The sequence below is a fragment of the Hibiscus syriacus genome, unplaced genomic scaffold, assembly GCF_006381635.1.
Source record: "Hibiscus syriacus cultivar Baekdansim isolate YM2019G1 unplaced genomic scaffold, ASM638163v2 tig00110794_pilon, whole genome shotgun sequence".
NCBI classification, from domain to species: Eukaryota; Viridiplantae; Streptophyta; class Magnoliopsida; order Malvales; family Malvaceae; genus Hibiscus; species Hibiscus syriacus.
This window is the reverse complement of record NW_024062865.1, coordinates 881838-896041: the sequence shown is the minus strand read 5'-3', so window position 1 is coordinate 896041 and position 14204 is coordinate 881838.

Below are 14204 nucleotides of genomic sequence, written 5' to 3'. Positions count from 1 at the left end.
GAATAAAAGTACAGCAAGAATTGTGTCCCAAAAGGGTCAGCATCATCCAAGAAAAACGTCGACCATAATGATCTCCGATAATTAAAGACGGCAAACAATGTTTTCAAGATTAGATTTTCAATCCTTGAACTTGAGTAGTACGATTTTCAATCAAGAAAAGCAAGGAAGACAAGTGTGGCCGAGTTTAGCCGATTGCCTCAACTCAACGAAAGATGTTATTTCTCTCGATGGTCTTAGTCAAGAGTTTTGTTGTGGAAGTCGTTTTCGGATGGATTAAATGGAGGCCTGATTGGAGTCCATGAAATATAGCATTCCTATGATAAGATAATATATGTTTAAAATTTCCTTAATTTATTAATAACATATATTTTGATCATAGTTTCTCAAACTTATAATCTTTCAGAAGAATAACATTTTCTATTAATAAAATAATATATAAAATTTTGAAAAATGTGTGACAACTAATTTATGGGGTCGATTTCATTTCACAATCAGAATAAAATAGCAGAGTGGATTAACTCATCAAATGATTTTAATGGTAATAGAAAATATCATTCTTTAAAGAATCATAAATTCGAGCAGTACAATATACATGTTATCAATTCGTTCAAAATATTTTGGAGAACTACTACTTTCACGGTGTACGTCGGAAAATCCTTGAACGTTGCTTAAGATGGAATGCTCCAACCAAACGACGTGCAATTCAAGTCCCCACACCTGCATAACTCAAAATTATCGTTCCTAACGGTTCAAATAAAATAAAAGATCTAATTTTGCCTCCACTTTGTATGCTTTCTACTTTTGAAATTTACTCTCAATACTTTCATCTCTACTGATTTAGTTCATTTACTTATCTAATTTAGAAATTAAACCGATTTCTGTAGAAATTGATTATGTGTTATCACTTGGTTTTTTTAAAATGAAAATGAAACATATGCAACTTTGGCCTAATGTAAAGTAGCTATCCAAAACTCACTTCATTTTTTTAATAGTTTAGGTGATTCTAAGATAATATTTGTTCATATTTTTCTTAATTAATTAATAAAACATCCTTTAAAAATAACTATTTGAATTCAATATTTCTAAGGAACATAATGTTATCTTATCCACAGAGACTCTTTAATAGATTCCAAATTTAATTTTGAATACGGTTAAACGCTTTTATTGACATCTAAATAAGTTTGGTGGTGTTCCATTATATTCTATTATCATGGTGGTCGTTAGTTTTCCTCGTCGATAAACAATAAAGAAAATTATCTGCAGATGACCATATGATTTTTTTATCTCATTATAATGGTTTATCGTTAGTTTTTCATATTTATAAACAATAAAACGAAACTATTTGAGTATATGCTTGTATAACAACATATATTGCATTTGAAATTCAGATGTTAGCATACTTTAACATAGAATCACTCGAGTGGATGATCTTTCGGAAGTGGAGTAATGACTCTAGAGGTATAATGCATTTTATATCGAAATTGAACGGGAAACAAGATTTGTTGAGATATGTATAAAAAATATCTTTAAATATATTTGTCATCTCATCGATGCTGAGAACGTTGAACGTCAATTTCTCAAGATATTTCATTGAAAATACATTAATTGAAGTGATTAGAGGTAAATAATCAATCCCGATTTTGCACACAAGAAAAAGTAACTATTCATTATTTTGATTCTACCTTGTAAACACTTTTCAACCCCATACTCTTTCTATATGGGATGAATATATTTTGAGATATCACATTTCCCTCATATTTGCATGTAATTTACTTTGAATATCTATAACACCCCAATTTAGGGGCTAAAATTAAGAAATTATAAAGTGGTGGATTTAATTTGGTATTTTGAAAGAAACAATGGGTTAAATTGCAAACTTTTAAAGTTGGCATATCGTTTTATGAAGTGTAGGAAACTTAGTGGCTAAACTCTTGGTTTAACCATTTTTAATTATGAGACGTTATAAACCCTCAATTTCCCGTATGCTTCTGGAAATTTTTCTGGTTTTTCCTCTCCCGTCAACCCCTCTTTCAACTCTGATCTACTCGCCGTCCGACATCCGATCGACGAGCCGAAACCACCATCGTGTTCGTTGTCAACCGAGGAACAAAACCCCTCAAACCTTTCGTCGTGAATCGTCTCCGTTCGTTGTTAATTTCAGTCGGAAGTATCATCGGTAATAACTCGATTTCAATTGATTTTTTATCGATTCACGACGATCCGAGCATCCGTTTACGACACCTCCCGCACCATCGTGTTCCTTGCATCGTTCCGAGTCCGCCGGTGTCATCCTTGGTCTCCGTCGACGGCGACACATGAGGAGGTGAGACGGTCAAAGTTTCCGATTTGTTGAAATCCAGCTCTCCGCCGTTCAAAATTGTGAACCGAGTTTTGTAAGTATCTCGAAATCGCTTAAAATAATTTTTAAGAATTTTTTCGGGAATTTAGTACTGTTCACGTGCCCCCACTGCGCGTGGGGAAGGAAAAAGTGACCGGTTTGACCGGTTTTGAAACTGTTTTGACCGATCACAACCCGCCCCGACCCGTTGACCGTTGACCGGCGTTGACCACTGTTGACCAAAACTTTGATCGAGTATACCTATCCTGACATTTTTCGACGTTCCAAATCCGATTCTGCAATCCGTTTTTCGAAATTCAGACTCGAAGGCCTCGAAATTGGTAGTCAAACCCGTTGACTTTGATTTTGACCGAAAATTCCAAATTTCCGAAAAGTCATATTTTATGCTTTCGATGTCCTGAATCCGAAGTCCGTTTCACCAAATTCGAACCCGGTAATATGTTTTTATCTAATTTATCACTCGATTTGATCCGTTTATCGCAATTAAGCTCAGTTTCTGATATAATTTATGTTGATATGTATCTGAGGAATTATTGGAAGTTGAATTGAAGATCAAAGGCGTTCAAATGAAATTTTTATGGTCGATCGGTATTGCACGAAAATCGAGGTAATACTTTACTACCTATTTATGCTTTTATGGAACATGTTTATATTGATAAATGCATGAACAAGATAATGTTGGTCACTTTGGTGGAGTTGAATAATTTATACACTCGATATGATGTGGTATAAATTCTGTAACTAATTACGGATCGAATGACTAATATAAGAGATTAAGGAATTGTTAGATTAAATTACAAGTTTGTGATTAGTGATAAAGAAATCAACCTTGTATCTGCAACTTATAATTTATTTTATCAAAGGTTAAACGTTAAAGGTACTTGGATGAGAAATTATGAGAATATTCTGGTAAGGTAAAATTACGAAAATACCCTTATGTTATAAAAAGACAATATTTGAATATGGAAGTTAGATAAGAGGATTTTACAGACATATTGATCTGATAAAAATACTGATGTGCATAAGAAATGCTAGTTTTGCTTAGGAAATACGGATAACCGATTTTTAGTCTTATGAGGGTTTGTGAATGATACTAGAAGTCTGTTAAGGGAATCATTTTCAGATCAGAGAGTGTTCGAGAAAACAATTAATTATAGGATCTCCAAATTATAATTATTTTCGTTAAGAGCTAATATTGAAATTATTTGATTAAGAAATTGCGTAAATGCCCTTAAGAGGTAGAATAGTCTGAGTTGACTCTGAATGAGAAAATACTTAGAGGATTCATACTTAACTCGATTAAGTACGGATTTAATTGTTAAGATCCTGACTTAGTGCAGGAGAATTCCTGATATTCCGTTTGTAAAATCCGAGAAGCCACTTGACCCGAAAATATCCGAGTAATGAGTAAATACCTGAAGAATAATTTATCGGGGGTATTCAGTTGTCAGAATTGTTCGAAAGGACTGAAATAACTGATAAGATTGAATTTAATAGTAAGATCAGACGGAAGGAAAGGATTAAAATACACTTAATCTGTAAAATGACCAAAATACCCCTGTAATGGAAATGACCCAAGAATATCACCAAGCTCAGGAATGATTGGATATCCTCGAGCTCTGTAATGATTGGAATAAAACTGAACACCAAAATGACCAAAATACCCTTATGGCCTATACCAAGTAAATGTCTTGGATTAATTAAGGAATCCAAGTAAGCATAGATGTTGGACTACCTTTAAAAGTAATGGAACACAATTTAAGTGAATAGATCAACCCTAAAGCTATGTCAATACTTAAATGACATAGTTATTACTTGAATGCGTGTTCGTTTTCTCAAGTTTGGCTCGATGATAATTTTTGAAGTACTCAACCCAGCCCAACTCTATATCGCATTCGGTACTAAGAAATATATATTCATTAGACAAATAAACCACGAAGACCAAATTGAATTAAACGAAAGTACAATATGTATACGAATTTCAAAAACGTCTGGATTACATTAGAAAAACCTGAAATCACTGGAATGGACTTGAATGCTAAATGAACCAAGTAACCTCAAGGATTAAGGATTAAGTAAATGATGTGGATGAGTCTGGAAACGTTAATGAACATACATGATGTAATGTTCTTATGGACATTGAACTACAAATCAAGCACGTCAGCATTTCATGATATAGTGGAAGCGTGAACATGAAATAAAGACATTGGAAGATTTATTCAGCGATGATTCCAAAGATTATATATAGACTAGAATTTGTGGTATTAAAATGTAAATACCCTGTAATGAAAATGAATTGACCAATCGATAAGCATTAATTCTGGGAGATATTCATCTGAAGTTGTTTGATAATGAAATCAATCGACATAGACTGTAAATGTTTTGAATCTTCATTTATTCCTTATCAGCCAAGTCACATTCTGAATAACTGGTGATTTCGTCAGTTAATGAACTCTTCCCATGGTGATTCGAAATTCCAACATTCTATCGGCATACTGAAGATTTGTGTTTCTCTGCCTTATAAGATTATCCAGTCCCTCTAAATAATATCCACAAACTCTGGTGTGTTCCCTACTCACATGAATATTTTATCTGATTTTCGATTTGAATTCTGATATGATACTTGACATGGATTCTGATCTGATATCTGACATGGATTCTGATCTGATACTTGACTTGGATTCTGATATGTTACTTGACCTGATTTCTGATATGATACTTGACCTGATTTATGTTTTGATTTTTGATATATCCGTTTACGGACGATAAATTATTATTTTGGGGTATTGTTGGAGGTTACTATATATGCAAGTTCCTCGGCTTTATGCTTGGGGCCTTACTTGGTGTGTTGGTGGATGTATGGTTCTGGGGAACCTATACATTATGGTGTGTTGGTGGGTGTATGGTTCTGGGGAACCTACACATTATGGTGTGTTTGGTTGGAGGGATTACTATGGTTTTTGATAAATGTTTTATGGGAGGGTGTTGTTGGAGGAAGTTATCATTACCGTTACTGCAGGCTCCTCTGCTTTGTGGTCAGGACCTTACTTAGTGTGTTGGTGGTGTATGGTTCTGGGGAACCTACACATTATGGTGTGTTTGGTTGGATGGATTAATATGGTTTTTGAATAAAAATATGTTTTGAACTACCACTGTTTTAAAAGAAAAGATATGTATCTTTTCACTGGTTTTGCGGGAACACACTAGATAACCTATTCTGATCTCCTGAATTCAGTCATCCGAAATATTTCTCTGAACTGAAAGCTCATTGTCCGTTAATACCTGAAATATCAGTAGGATCTCTGCTCAGCATGAAAATCTGTAAATGTTCGGAAACAATAAGGAAATATATATTTATCTGTATATGCATGTTCTTCAGCATCATCTGGTAGTTCTGTATTACTGAGCTTTCCGAAGCTCACTCTATTACTCAACATTAGAGGTTAAAAGAATCGATCCAGTGCATCTATCGACTTCAGTAAGGGAGTTCTTCCGGCGTTGTTGTAGAGTATGATACATGTGATTAGGGGGCATGTAATAGTATTTTGATTTATATACGAGTCTGAAAATTTGTTTTATTTTTAAATATAGACAAATGATTTTATAAGTTTACATGTTCTGATAAAAAGTTTCAATTTTTTCGCTATTTTTACAGTGGGTCGCTCCGGTGACCCTAATGTGACAACCCAGATCGAATCGGGTTACCCGCATCAGTCTAGGGTGTTACAATATCAATTTTTCTTTCATCACTTAACTGTTTGGAACATATTACACATCATTTTAAAGGTCTCATGGGTAGAATATAAAACCATAATTTTAGTATTTAAAGTTCTAATTTTTTCAATAAATAAAAAGTTACAAAATATTCGTTATTTTTTAACAATTTATTTTTTTGAAAAATAATGTTAATGATAAATTTATAATTATAATTTTTTGCTAAAAAGAATTTAAAGGATTTTAAGTTAGATTTATAGAGTTCAAGGTATTTTTTTTTGGAGAAAATAATATTGGATTCGTGTTTAAGAGACCAAAAGGGAGTGAAGTGGACATTTTAGGTTCAATGATCATCGACAACGGCGATTGATGACGGTCAAGAGATAATCACCAACAAAGATTTTGATCGGATTTAAAATTTAAATTGATAATTTATATAAAGTTCAAGAGCTAAAATTGATAATTCGTTTAAAATTTAAGGGTAAGAATAATATTTTATCTAAACTTTATAGGTCAGAATAAAAATTAACCTCTTTTGCTGATATATTACATCACCAGACCTACGTCATTTATCGTCTTAAAAATCAAAATATTATAAATCATAACATAAAGGATCAAAAATACACAAAATAAACAAAAATGGACCATTTTGATAGTTTACGCAAATCTTAATTTCTGTGTTGTTCGTACTAGTATTGATCGAAGATGCGCCATGTGCCTTCTACCTTTAACAACTTTAATATGGAGAATAGTTTAGTTAAATGATACAGAGTTACCAAGAGATAAAGTTTTTTTTTTTTTGGGTGAAATTCAAAGAAATATTCAATATCTACAAAAATCTTAATATGAAGATTTGTGTTTCTCTGCCTTATAAGATTATTTAGTCCCTCTAAATAATATCCACAAACTCTGGTGTGTTCCCTACTCACATGAATATTTTATTTGATTTTCGATTTGAATTCTGATCTGATACTTGACATGGATTCTGATATGATATCTAACATGGATTCTGATCTGATACTTGACTTGGATTCTGATATGTTACTTGACCTGATTTCTGATATGATACTTGACCTGATTTATGTTTTGATTTTTGATATATCCGTTTACAGACGATAAATTGTTATTTTGGGGTATTGTTGGAGGTTACTATATATACAAGTTCCTCGGCTTTATGCTTGGGGCCTTACTTGGTGTGTTGGTGGATGTATGATTCTGGGGAACCTATACATTATGGTGTGTTGGTGGGTGTATGGTTCTGGGGAACCTACACATTATGGTGTGTTTGGTTGGAGGGATTACTATGGTTTTTGATAAATGTTTTATGGGAGGGTGTTGTTGGAGGAAGTTATCATTACCGTTACTGCAGGCTCCTCTGCTTTGTGCTCAGGGTCTTACTTAGTGTGTTGGTGGTGTATGGTTATGGGGAACCTACACATTATGGTGTGTTTGGTTGGATGGATTAATATGGTTTTTGAATAAAAATATGTTTTGAACTACCACTGTTTTAAAAGAAAAGATATGTATCTTTTCACTGGTTTTGCGAAAACACACTAGATAACCTATTCTGATCTCCTGAATTCAGTCATCCGAAATATTTCTCTGAACTGAAAGCTCATTGTCCGTTAATACCTGAAATATCAGTAGGATCTCTGCTCAGCATGAAAATCTGTAAATGTTCGGAAACAATAAGGAAATATATATTTATCTGTATATGCATGTTCTTCAGCATCATCTGGTAGTTCTGTACTACTGAGCTTTCCGAAGCTCACTCTATTACTCAACATTAGAGGTTAAAAGAATCGATCCAGTGCATCTATCGACTTCAGTAAGGGAGTTCTTCCGGCGTTGTTGTAGAGTATGATACATGTGATTAGGGGGCATGTAATAGTATTTTGATTTATATACGAGTCTGAAAATTTGTTTTATTTTTAAATATAGACAAATGATTTTATAAGTTTACATGTTCTGATAAAAAGTTTCAATTTTTTCGCTATTTTTACAGTGGGTCGCTCCGGTGACCCTAATGTGACAACCCAGATCGAATCGGGTTACCCGCATCAGTCTAGGGTGTTACAATATCAATTTTTCTTTCATCACTTAACTGTTTGGAACATATTACACATCATTTTAAAGGTCTCATGGGTAGAATATAAAACCATAATTTTAGTATTTAAAGTTCTAATTTTTTCAATAAATAAAAAGTTACAAAATATTCGTTATTTTTTAACAATTTATTTTTTTGAAAAATAATGTTAATGATTGTAACAACCCGGAATAAAATTTAGAGAAAAAAAAATTTAATTAAGTAATTTGGCAAAATTTGAGGATTAAATCGGAAGTTTTCAAAATTGTAGGCCATTTTAGAAGTTAAAGGAAATTCAGGGACCAAGCCCTGCATTACTCCTTTTAGTGTCGGCAGAAAATTTAATATAAACGTATGAATGGTTTTCTGTTTTCAAAACAGAAAACAATTGTGAAATTCCTCCTCCCGCACTCTACTTCAAAGCCGATTCCGACGCCGTTCGACGTCCAATCGTAAAATTGAAACCACCGTTGTGTTCATCATCAAGCGAGGAACAAACCCTTCAAATTAATTGAAGTGAAACGCTGCCAAACGTCGGGAATTTTCAGTCAAAGCATCGTCGTTTTTTTTAGCTCTATCGTCGGGAAAAACTTAAATTCACCGCCGATCGTTGTTCCGTTTACGACACCTCCTGCACCATCATGTTCCTTGTGTCGTTGCGAGTCCGCCGGTGTCAACCTTGTTCGCCGTAGACGGCGGCGCGTGAGGAGGTGGAGCAGTCAAAGGTTCGGTCGAGTTGAAATACGAGCTCTCCGCCGTTCAAAAATTTGAACCGATCGTTGTAAGTATCTCGAAATCGCTCAAAATAATTTTTAGAAATTTTTCCGGGAATTTTACGACACCGTGGCACTGTTCACGCGCCGCACGCGCCACCGCAGGGAGAGTGAGCTGCTGGAAAACCGGTTTGACCAGTTTTGAACCGGTTTGACCGGTTTGAACCGGTTTGACCGGTCTGAACCGGGTTGACCCGACCCGACTGTTGACCCGACCCGACCGTTGACCGTTGACCGTGACCGTTGACCGTTGACTTTCTTTGACTAAAACTTAAAATGGCTTTGACCGACCCTTAAACGACCGTAAATCTTTTCCGAGTATACCTATCCTGATAGTTTTCGACGTGCCAAATCCATTTCCGCAGTCCGTTTCGCCAAATTCAAACCCGAAGGTCTCTAAATCTACGGTCAAAGTGGTTGACTTTGACTTTGACCAAGAATCTGAATTTCTGAAAAGTCATACTTTATATTTTTCGACGTCCTGATTCCGTTTCCGCAATCCGTTTGTCCAAATTCAGACTCGAAATACCCCAAATTGATAGTCAAACTCGAAAAATGCTTATATACTTAAGAAGACTAGCTTTGAACAATTAAATAGGATTTGGGACTAATAGATTATTATTGTTTGAAGGTACAAGAGACTCTCCGGATCGTTCGACAGCTCGACCCAGCTCTTCTAGATCAGTTAAACCACGTGTGCCAGTATTCACCCGTTCGAAAATTGTAGCAGAGCGTGGTGAAACCAGCAATCAGTAAATTTGCTATTTGAACCTATTGTCGAGGTGTGTTCCCTGCTTATTATTAAACTGTTTTATTGGTTTTAATATGTGGTACACCGAATTCATTGGCTATTGTTTTATGGATGCACCAATTTAATGTGACAATTTATGGAATATGGCTGCTATCTAATTTTTGTTTTGAAATGGTATATGATTACCATGTTTTTGGATTGATGGAATTTATGTCACGGTGCAATTGAATTTTGGAATTGAAATACGATGGAATAGCTCTGATCAAGCTAACTGGGCCTAATGTGACTCTTGAGGGCCCCAAGATGTTTCATTAGGTCGACTTTCCTTTGCTGTGTGCTTAGGGTAAGCTATATGGACTCATTGACTTGGGCTTAAGGATACAAGCTTCAGAGCCTATCCTTAAGTCGGCTTTCTTTTTGCTATGTGCATAAAGTAAGCTATATGGAAATAATTTTGGCAACTACTGATGGTGTACCAGAAAAGGGTTTAAACTATGATTTTCAAAAAGTTAAACACTTTTACGAATTTGTGAGATTACTGGACTATGATTTGTACCTATTGTGATTTTATGGAAATGTTGGGACACACTGAGCCTAGCTCACCTTTTGAAATGTTTTCCTCTTTCAGATACTGTTGGTTAGATACCTTGGTACGAGCACTTGGAGGATCAACATATCTCTTGAAGTAAATCAAATTGTAATGTTGTTATCTGGCAAGTTGACTTTATTTTGGTGACATGGACCTTATTTTAAAATATCGGATTTTATAATGATAACTCTTTTGCTAATACTGCTCGGTTTATTGTGATATTGAATTTGAAGATGTGTTTTAAATTAAATTATTATTATTGGTACTATATTTACGAGTTGGATTTTGATAGTATAATTTGTTTATAATTTCATGTTATTTATAATGTGATTTTATATTGATGGAATAACGGTTTCGAAAAATGTCTTTAATAATCATAATGTGATCCACTAGACTTAGTCGAAACGCATAGGCCGGGTCTAGGGGGTTACATTGATTGGTATCAGAGCTTTTGGTTTTTAACCCTCGGACTGTGTATGAGTCCACATTGAAAATACAGTTTTAAAATATTTACAAAACGAGTTACTAAGGCCATGTCACAAAGTTATTAAGATTTTAACTATGTTCGAGACTCCAAGTGCTTATCTAACCTTAAGTTTATCTTCTGTAGTAATCTCGAGATCTACCAAAATGAGTGCTAGACGTGGTCGTCGAACTAGTCGTGGACGAGGTCGAGTAACTAGATTTGCAGATCCGATTGATGAGATACGAGTAGATCCCCCACCTCCAATAGGTGATCATGCTCCTACGACACCAACGAATATGCCACCTACCGATGGTATTGGCATGACTACACCGATCATAGGAGCGACCGATATTGAGTCAGAGTCTACTGGAGTGGCATTGGATGAGAATTTTAGTAGACAGTTTCTGCAGTTAATACAGGGAGCAGTTAGAGCTACTGGTGTTGTATCTGAGGTTCCTATTTCACAGACGTTGATTTCCAATGGAGTTAGAACTTTTGGGGGACAGATTGGTGGAGCTCCTACTGAAGCTGAGGATTGGCTCCAGGATACATAGAGACGCATGGATCAGTTGGGTTTGGACTCAACTAAGAGATATATGGGTGCTGTAGCAATGTTAGATGGTAATGCCTACACTTGGTGGGAGTCAGTGACCAGTAGTGTTCCTACCGATCGTTTGACCTGGAATTTCTTTAAGGATCGCTTTCGGAGTCGTTTTCTGGGAGAGCGCTACTTAGCTCAGAGACGACAACAGTTTCAAGACCTGGTTCAGGGAGACATGACTGTTTCTGAATATGAGATCGAGTTCCTGAAATTGCTGAAGTATGGATTCAGTATGGTACCTACGGAGAGAGATCGATGTCGTAAATTTGCCCTTGGACTCAGATACGAGCTGCGTAGGCAAGTTGTAACCCATCAGGATGAGATATTTGATGTGCTGGTGGGCAGAGCCAAAGATGCGGAAGAGGTGGAAGTTTTAGCTTCTGGTAGAGAGTGTGTTGATCAAGATCGATCTAAGAAATTTTCAGGCCCGATGGAGTCATCAGCACAGTCCGGAAAGAGGACTCGTACTTCAGCCCCTCAGAGAAGCAATACACGTTTCAGGCCTGCAGCATCCTCACCTTTAGCTGTCAGTCGAGGCGGTTCCTCGTCGTATTATAATGGGCCCCTTTGTGAGTATTGTGGTAAACAGCACTCAGGAGAGTGTCGTAAGAAGATGGGTCTTTGCTATCAGTATGGATCTAGTGGTCATTATCGGAGGGATTGTCCTCATTTAGTTTCGTTTGAGCAGACCACTACCCAAACTCCTATGCGTTCGCAGACTACAGTACAGACCCCAATTAGAGATCGTAGTCAAGGAAAGACTCGAGGATCGGCGTCCAGGACAGACAGTAGAGCCCGACCTCAGCAAAATAGATGGCCAACAGCTTTTGAGGCTAGACAGCCAGCTTTGGTTTATGTAACTAGACGTCGTGATGACAGAGATGAGCCTGAGGTTATTGCAGGTACATTTACTATTTATTCTACCCCATACTTTGCATTATTGGACAATGGTTCCACTCACTCCTATGTATCGAGCTCAGTATCTCGAAACCTTCAGATTCCGATCGAGAACACTGAAAATACTGTTACAGTTACAAGTCCAGTAGGACAAGCGGTATTAGTGAATAAAGTATTCTGGCGTTGTCCTCTCGAGGTTCAGGGAGAAATTTTTCTCGCTGATCTTATGGAGCTTCCTTTAGAGGAGTTCGATTTAATTCTTGGAATGGATTGGTTGAATAAACACAAGGTAAAGCTGGATTGCGAATACAAGCGGGCTACTCTGAAGACTTCAGATGGTCGGACTGTTGTGTTAATTGGTGAACGACGTGGTTATCTCTCCAATATAGTTTCAGCGATGGAAATTGATCGTATGATCCGGAAGGGATATGAGACCTTCATTACTTGTATTTTGAACACCAAGGGTGCATTGTCCACGATCGAGGAGATTCGTACAGTTAGCGAGTTTCCTGATGTTTTTCCGGAGGAGTTGCCTGGGTTACCTCCTGATAGAGAGGTAGAGTTCGAGATTGAGACTTATCCGGGATCGTCACCTATTTCTATGACACCTTATCGTATGGCTCCAAGGGAACTTAAAGAGTTGAAAGTCCAATTGCAAGAATTATTCGATCGAGGATTTATCCGACATAGTACTTCACCATGGGGAGCTCCAGTTCTGTTCGTGAAAAAGAAAGATGGGTCGCTAAGATTATGTATTGACTATCGGAAATTGAACAAGATGACGGTCAAGAATAAATACCCACTACCCAGGATTGATGATTTATTTGATCAATTGCGAGGAGCTATTGTATTCTCTAAGATTGATCTTCGTTCGAGGTATTATCAATTGAAAGTTAAAGGATCAGATATTGCAAAAACGGCTATTCGCACTAGATATGGTCATTATGAATTCTTAGTGATGCCTTTTGGTTTGACGAACGCTCCTGCAGCTTTCATGGATTTGATGAATCGGGTGTTCCGACCATATTTGGATCAATTTGTGGTGGTCTTCATTGACGATATTCTGATCTATTCTCGTACTGAGGCAGAGCATGACGAGCATTTGAAGATCGTTCTGCGGACTTTGAGAGAGCATCGTATATATGCCAAACTAAGCAAGTGTGAATTTTGGCTTCAAGAAGTGTCGTTTCTGGGGCATATTATTTCTGCGCGAGGTGTTCAGGTCGATCCCAGCAAGATAGAGGCTATTATGAATTGGAAACGACCTAAGAACGTATCTGAGATCCGCAGTTTCTTGGGCTTGGCTGGTTATTATCGACGTTTTGTTGAGGGCTTCTCGATCATTGCTTCTCCTTTGACAAAGTTGTTAAGGAAGAATGTGCCGTTTGACTGGGGCGAGGCACAACAGGAGAGCTTTGAGAAATTAAAGGCGGTTTTGACTCAAGCACCAGTGTTGATTCAACCAGAGTCCGGGAAGGATTTTACAGTGTATAGTGATGCTTCACACTCAGGACTTGGCTGTGTTTAATGCAGGAAGGTAAAGTGGTGGCTTATGCATCCCGTCAGCTGCGACCTCATGAGTGTAATTATCCTACTTACGATTTGGAGTTAGCAGCAGTGATTTTTGCCTTGAAGATTTGGAGACACTATCTTTATGGAGAGAAGTGTTATATTTTCACGGATCATAAGAGCTTAAAGTATCTCCTGACCCAGAAGGAGCTTAATTTGAGACAACGGCGCTGGCTAGAGCTTCTGAAGGATTATGATTGTGTGATTGATTATCACCCTGGTAAAGCTAACATTGTAGCGGATGCTTTGAGTCGAAAGACGGTATCGGAGTTGAGATCTTTAATGGCCAGGATGAATTTATATGATGATGGCACTTTGTTAGCAGAATTGCAAGTTAAGCCGACATTGGTTGATGAGATCAAGGCTAAACAGCCCTTTGATAGCTCCTTGCTTCCCATC